Source organism: Parasteatoda tepidariorum, chromosome 2, assembly GCF_043381705.1.
Source record: "Parasteatoda tepidariorum isolate YZ-2023 chromosome 2, CAS_Ptep_4.0, whole genome shotgun sequence".
Taxonomy (NCBI): Eukaryota; Metazoa; Arthropoda; class Arachnida; order Araneae; family Theridiidae; genus Parasteatoda; species Parasteatoda tepidariorum.
In genome coordinates, this window is record NC_092205.1 from 99667047 (window position 1) to 99675119 (window position 8073).

At 30.3% G+C, this 8073-nt stretch overlaps 1 long non-coding RNA gene across 1 annotated transcript in view; it reads right to left on the reverse strand.

Annotated features, from left to right (window-relative positions):
- Window positions 1-7863, reverse strand: part of LOC122272010 (uncharacterized) — a 61140-nt gene extending 53277 nt beyond the window's left edge. The window contains exons 1-2 of the long non-coding RNA XR_011636246.1: window positions 5391-7863; window positions 2993-3059 (exon numbers count right to left, since the gene is read on the reverse strand). This is a non-coding gene — a long non-coding RNA (uncharacterized lncRNA). The remainder of the gene's footprint in view (window positions 1-2992; window positions 3060-5390) is intronic.
- Between the last annotated feature and the right edge of the window lie 210 nt (window positions 7864-8073).

Sequence of the window (8073 nt, forward strand, 5' to 3'; positions counted from 1 at the left end):
TGCCACACAATTGACTATTCGTTCCCTGAGATCTTGGTAACCCCAACTCCAGGCTGCATCTTGTCAACGATTTCTTAGGGCTTCGAAGGCATGAAGCTCGGATTCTGTCCACTTTCTCTTGAGACACACTCGGCCTACCCGGCGACTTTTGCTTCAAAACACTTCCTGTTTCCTTAAATGCACTGAACCATTGACGAATGGTTTTGTCAGAAGGCGGGTTAACACCATAGTTACGTCGAAAGTTTCTTTGTACGGTAACTAAAGACTTCGTTTCTATGAGCCAAATAACACATTGAGCCTTTTGTTGCGGAGTCGCCATCATTTCAAATTTCGCGACGTCATTTCAAGGTCAACGCCCTGCAGCGTCGCCAACAGTTGATACAAACATTCCCAATTGGTATGAGTAAAACTTTTTGAGCTACTCTTTTCAGAGAAATCGACTAAATTTTGCTATCTTTTATAGTTAGTGAGATATGAATTTTTAAATCTCCGGAGTTCTTTTATAGACACCCTGTATATATATATAAAAAAACGTTGCGACTTATTTAATTATCCTTCCAATAAAACCAACAAAGTCTCCCTTCATGTCATAAGTGTAGATCAGGCTAAAACATATAGAGCTAAATTGCAAATTTCAGCAATCCCTGGCCAAAAATTGTGTTCGTGAAGCAGAAATTGTGTTTGTCTTGTTCATTTTCAAATTTTTTCCTTTCTTCTTTTTTTTTGAGGGGGGGGGGCTCAAAGGAAGAAGAAAAAATATAATTTAATAAATGATCACTTTGTTTTACATCATAATCTACCATTCAAATTTTTTACATCATTTAACTATACTCAAGTTACAATTACAATTAAGGACTATAAATCTTCAATCTACCAGTACTTTTAATGCATAATAATTCATAAGAAAAATATTTTTTTAAAAAAAGTGAGTGAACAGCCTACCAAAATTTTTATATCAGATCTTAGTTTGCACTTTCAACTATCTTTGCCTAAAATATTTTTGAAATTGAAGGGGGCGAGTTGTCAGAAATCAGCTCCTGAAGTTACTCAACTCCGTTGATCAAAAAACTGCAAAACAGACCCATTTACTAAATAAGTAAGATAAATATTTGCAAACAAATGTGCTTAAATGACTTAACCCCTTAACTGATTTAAATATAATTGATATTTTTGAAATCAGCATCAAAAATTCTATAAGTGTACAAATTTTCATCACAATCTGAGATGGTGGGTGCCATGGCTGGATGAACTGACATGGAATGACCCGAAAGCTAATAAAAATCCGAAACTATTATCATCATACAGGCCAATTACACTAATCCCTTGTCTAGGCAAATTTCTGGAAAAACTTATTACCAAGAGAATAAACTATTATATAGAAAAATATAACATTTTATCAGACAAACAATTTGGCTTTCGTTTCGGCAAATCTATAAATCATGCACTACAAAATTTTCTGATAATCTAAAACATCTCAAAAACAACTTTAAACATGTCACAGCCACCTCCCTTGATATTAAAGGCGCTTTTGATTACATACAATATAATTTAATTTATAAAGAAATTTCAACTTCAAATTTTCCTGAAAATTTATGTCACACGATAGAAGATATCAACAGAAATAGAATTGCTATTCTATCAACAAATCAAGGATTCAAGACAAAACATATTACTAAAAGGTCTCCCACAGGGTTTGTGTATAGGTCCGATAGCTTGGAATTTCTTAATCAATAGCTTGCTCAGTACAAACATAAACAATCAAATTATACAAGCATTTGCAGACGATATTATTCTACTAACATTTGGAAATTCAAGAAGAGATTTAAAAATTAACACCAACAACACACTCAATATTATTCAAAATTGGCTAACAAACAATAATCTCAATTTATCAATAGACAAATCTATTTTCATCCATTTCTCCTACTCAAGCAGGGGTCCGATCTTCAAAATAAACAACCAGAAAATCTCACAAAAGAACCATTTCAGATATTTGGGGGTGATATTAGATAGGAGTCTTAAACTTGGGTTCACATGTTAAAGTCTTGAACGAGAAATCAAACCGACAACTCACTTCTCTTTATAAAATTAATACAAAATCCTGGGGCATAAACCAGAGAGCTCTTAAACTAATGTATAAAACTGAAATAATCCCTTCCTTAGCCCACGGTTCATATGCATGGGAACAAAAAAATCTCACGCAGAATCTCAAGAACTTTGAGAATATTTTGCAGAATGCAGTAGCGTTGCACATGCGAGTGCAACAATCTCACCGAACCTATCTCAGTAGACGCACATGCGGAATCCTAAGTATTTTATCAAAGATGTAAAATGATTGGATCTTTGAAACACTAATACGAACTGAATGTAAGCCAAAATGTATTGTGGTCGAATGAACTGTTAGAACGTTGATGTGCGAACAATGTGAAAAGCACGCTTTTGCATAATACGTGGCGAAAATCGACATGGCAAAGAAAAAATTCTCATTTCCGAAAAAGGAAAATTAAGCACTTTTATAAAAACACCTAATAAAAAAGCACCGTTAAGGGCTTTTAAAAAACGAAAATAGAAAATAAGTACCTTTAAGCACTTTTTAAAAACACTACGCACGGTGTTAAATATTGCCCTCCAAAATTAGATCATTGTAATAAATCATAAGCAATGTAATAATTTTCTTTACCCCACCGACAAAGTATAGATTATGGCCAAAACGAATTTTGGATAATTTTGTCTTTAGGAAGTTTGAATACTGCTCCAAACGTTAGTTCATCGTTACGCAAACAGCAAAAAATAAGGAATGTCCAAAAAAGGATTTTTGCTAACTCCTGACTTACAAACCACAAATTTTTATGCTGCTTTAAGACACTAGCTCACAGTAGGAAATAGTTCGCCTACCGAAAAAAAGAGAAATAAAAAATTCTTTTTCTTCTTTTGATGTTTTCGTTATATAGTGGAAAACACTATAATTTCTGAAGCATAATAAAATTCTTACCAGAGTTAAAGGTGTACCACAAAATACAGATGTCTATGACTCTTCACGAAGACCTTTAAAACCTGTCCTGTAAAGAATAAGATTTTAAATGAAATTATAAACATTTCGACATTTAAATAGAAAGAGTCACTATTAATTTACATAATATCTGTAAGTATTTGTTATACACGTTTTAGTTAATTTATGACAAAAGAGAAGTATTACAATTTTCTCTTCAGTGGTTAACTCGAAGTAGGAAATCATTAAGATAAAAAAAAATATTTCTGTTAGCCTATCCTCCAAAAAAGTCAAACCTAACTTTTGAGTTCGAGAGTTTGAATTTTGCCGTCAAACTTTAGTTCTACTGAATAAATTTTTCAGCACACGTTAGTCCCAATAAATAGTGCTGAACCTTTAAACTAAATAAAACTAAAGATAAATCAAGTTTTAAACACCGTTAGACCTAGAAACCAATTAAATTTTTTTTTGCATACGTAGCCCATAGCAGAAAATTGTTGGTCCAAAGGTTTCTTAAAATCCCTTTAAAAAAAAAAGAAGAGCCTATCATGGTATTGTTTCATAAAGAGCTAACTTTCGAACAAGAAAACAAATATTTAAATTGTTCAACCAGTAAGCATTTTCGTTACTTATACATCAAAAGAAATTAAGGCTAAAACAGATAAAAATTTTCCTAATTCTTATATGCCTATTTTGCTTAAATTGAAAACATCCCGTTATAGCTAAAATTTCTCATATAATATAATATAAACATTTGCGAAAATTTACCTAATTCTTCTCTCTCTATTTTACTTAAATTTTAAATATACCGTGATAGTTAAAATTTCTCACACTAAAAATGAAATTGAGAAAATTTCATACTTCTACTATCCTTCTTGTACTTACATTGTTAACATTCCGTAAGAGTTAAAATTTCTCATTTCAAACAAAAATTTGAGAAAATTTTCATAATTCTAATATCCGTATTTTATTTAAATTGTTAACATTCCGTGAGAGTTACAATTTCTATATTCAAATAAAAATTGCGAAAATTTTCATAATTCTAATATTTGTATTTTATTTAAATTGTTAACATTTAGTGATAGTTAAAACTTCTCATTTCGTGAAAAAAATTTCAAAATTCTACTATCTCAATTTATTTATTTTGTTAACATTCCGTGATAGTTAAAATTTCTCATTTCATATAAAAATTTGCGGTACTTTGCATAAATCTTCTACATCTTTTTTATTTGAATTTGACATTTCATGATATTTAAAATTTCTCATGCCATACAAAAATTAGCGAAAATGTTTAATAATTCTTATATCCAAATTTTACTTAAATTGTTAACAAACCGTGATAGTTAAAATTTTGCCTTTCATACAAAAATCAGTGAAAATTTTTGTAATTCTTCGATCCCTATTTTACTTAAATTGTTTACTTTCCATGATAGTTTAAATTTCTCCGTTCATATAAAAATTTGCGAATCCCTATTTTACTGATATTGTTAACATTCCTGATAGCTAAAATTTCTCACATAATATAAAAATTTGCTAAATTTTTCAAAATTCCTGTATCCCTATTTTACTCAAAATGTTAACTTTCCGTGATAGTTAAAATTTCTAATTTTATATAAAAAATTTGAAAAAATTTTCATTCTTCCTCTAACCCTATTTTACTTAAAATTTTAATATTCCGCGATGCTTAAAATTTTTCAGATGGTATAAAAATTAGCGAAAATTAACAGTCTGTGATAGTTAAAATTTCTCACATAACATAAATATTTGCGAAATTTTTCATAATTCTTCTATCCTTATTTTACTTAAATTAAAAAGAAGGTTTAGCTACATTATGACCTAGAAAAATGACCTGAAGACTGTAGGAACTGTCTTGGGGCTTATTTTTTACTTTAAACCAAATTTACACATTATTTACATACGAGATGCGTTTGAAATATTCATAGTATAAATAAGTCATGATATATTAGCAGGGGTCTGTTCAGACATTTTGTAAAAGGTCTATTTTTGTAAAATTGTGAAAAAATTACTCGTACTTTGTGAATATAAAATAAGCGTTAAGTCACATTCTTTCAACCAGGGTCCGCTTTTGTGAATTTGCGCAAATAGGATCCGTTATTGCAAAAGAACTTTTTCAAGGAGTTTTTAAATTGTAAAGACGTACAAGATTATACTCAACACTGTAAAATTATAATTAAAAAAATAAAATTTTAAAGAATAAACAGCAATTGCAGCTACTAAATTAGCGATGCAACATCCAAATATTTGATACGAGTATTTAGCCTATACTGCTGAACGCAGAATATTCATTTCGGGCGGAAGAATCGTCTGCCGTTTAAAATTTCAGAATTGCAATACATTAAACAGTTAAGAAAGAAAAAGAAAAATGCAACGTTTTACTTACAGTGTTTGTCCTTCAAAAGCAACAGTTTCTCTTGATCTGCTCAAAGAAAATGATTCAGGCAATGATTCAAAGAATTCGAAGACCAAAAGAGGAGTAGAGTAGATGTCTTCCCAGAGAAGACCAAGACAGTCCAGGATATGATCGGCGGAAGCTCGGTGTAGATGGCATTGACGGCAGAGGGAGTAGGTTTTAGTTCCTTGGGAAAATAGTAAACCCTTTAGATGACCAGTAGCTAGGCGGGAGGGTACAGACTCTCCTTTCAAAGGGAAGAGTCATAGAAACTCCAAGATTATTTCCTTTATACCAATTGTGGGTGGGAGGAATCAGCCAGTCCCTGAGAAGCTGGGATTTCTTTAGGGAGTAAAGTTCAAGATAGGTGAGATCAGAAGAGGTAGGGTGTGGTAGGCTGCAATCCTCTTTATCCAGTCTATCCGCTAAGTCGTTGCTATAGAGACCAACGTGAGAAGGAATCCACTGCAGGTGAATATTATGCTGAAGGGACAAGAGTTTTAATTAGTTTAGGATGGAAATACTGGTCTTGCCGACAATACTGGTTCTGTTTTTGAGATTTTGCAGGAAGCTGCGGCTATCAGTGAGTATCCAAAGGTCTTCTAAACAAAGGTCATTGTGCATAAATAATTACAGACCCCTGTTGATAGCATGAAGTTCACTTCTGAAAACGAGAAAATCCTTAAAAGCTGAAATATATTAAATAAGAATTAAAAATAAACCGTTCTTTTCTGCTCACTGGAAACATGAAAATGAATTGAAGAGAAAATGTGATATGAATATTTGAATCTATTAAAGTTATGACTGAAAACCGTTATGATCACATTGGAGGGAAAAAATTTGAAAGAAATTGAATAAAGTGCCGTGAAACATATTAGATAAACACTAGAAAACAAAATGAAAATTAATTCGGAAAAAATTTGGTAGACACATTGAATGAAAAGCTAAATGAAAAAAGTATAAAAAAAACTGAAAAACTAAAAAAAAAACCGGAAACCAATGGAAAAACGAAAAGACAAACACATGGAATGGGGAATTTGTCACTTGTAAAAATAATGAAGAAAAGTACAAAAAACAAGAAGTCAAAGCACGAGTTGAATGAACGGTTGCACGAGGCATGCATGTTATGAATCGAAAAAACTGGATCAAGAATTGGAAAATAAAACTGAATACACTGATAAAAAATTATAAGACATACTCATATTGACACATTCAATGAAATATCTTATTGACACATTCGGCAATAATTTGAAACAATAAATAAATAAACTTGATATGCGTTGGAAAGCAATGAGACTATTAAAAAAGAAGAAAGTACGAAATGGGGTGACAAAACATGACCAGACACTTGAAGTATAAAGAACAAAAAAAAGGTAAATACATAGTAAAAAACTAGAACTTAAAAGACAACGAAAAGAGGAAGAAAAATTGATAAGTAATGAAAATAATAACTTGAAAATTTGAGGGGAAAAAAACTTGAAAATTAGAAATAAAAAAAAAACATGAAAAAACTGAAAAATGAAAAATAATAAAAAACACCACTACAAAAGTCACGGATGGAATTTATCAGTAGTAATAAAAAATAGAAAGTTAAAATTTAAACAAAAATGAGAAGAAACTGTAAAACAAAGCATTGCGAAAAAAATGGATGATGGAAAACACCCAAAAAAAGCTGAACACACTGGAAAAAAATATAAAAATACAGAGAGAAAACCAGTGGAAAATACCTTAAAATATGAATTGAAAACACACCGAATAGTAAGGAAAACACAACGCAAAAAATGGAAATAACAGTTAAACACATTAAAAAAAAACCAATGGAAAACACACTGATAAAAAATCAACTGAAAACACACCGAAAAAAACCAATAGAGAACACACACAAAATAAAAAACGCAGCGAGAAAATACCAATGGAAATTACACTGACAGAACTGATTGAATCACACTGAAAATGGAAAATGACTGATGATGGAAAAAATAGAAATGTAAAGAACACACTGAAAAAAAAATTGAAAAATCAGAAAAACGCAATGGAAAATAGAAAAAATACACTGGAAATTCCTGGAAAAAAATGGAGAAAAAAAATTGAGGAAGAAAAAAACAGAATAGAAACACAATGGAAAGAATAGAGAAAGCTCAACGGAAAAATGGAAATAGCAGAAGTTAGTAAACACAATGGAAAAATCCGAAAAAGAAAATAACAATGAAAAAAAATTAGATAGCATTGAAGGAAAATTTAGAAAAAAATACGAAGAAAAAAATATAAGAATCACACTCTGGAAGATATCAAAAATTGGAAAATCAACAACAATATTAAAAAATCAATATAAAAAATTGGAAAATGAAAATCAAACGGAAAAAACAAAATGGAAAAAATGAAAGAAAAAATCCTTCGAGAAAAAATTAAAAAGCACAATGGAAAAATAGAAAAAAGACACTAAAAATTTAAAAACAAAATGGAAAAAAAAAAAAGCACTGAGAAAAAATGGAGGAAGCACAATGGAAAAATCAGAATTAGTAGACACAATGGAAACGAAAAGAAAAAAAAAATTAAATGAAAAAAAAAAATTGAGAGCATTGAAGAAAAATAAAGAAAAAAATAAGAAAGGAAAAAGTATAAAATTCGCACAATGGAAAATATCAAAAATTGGAAAATCAGTATCAATCTCAAA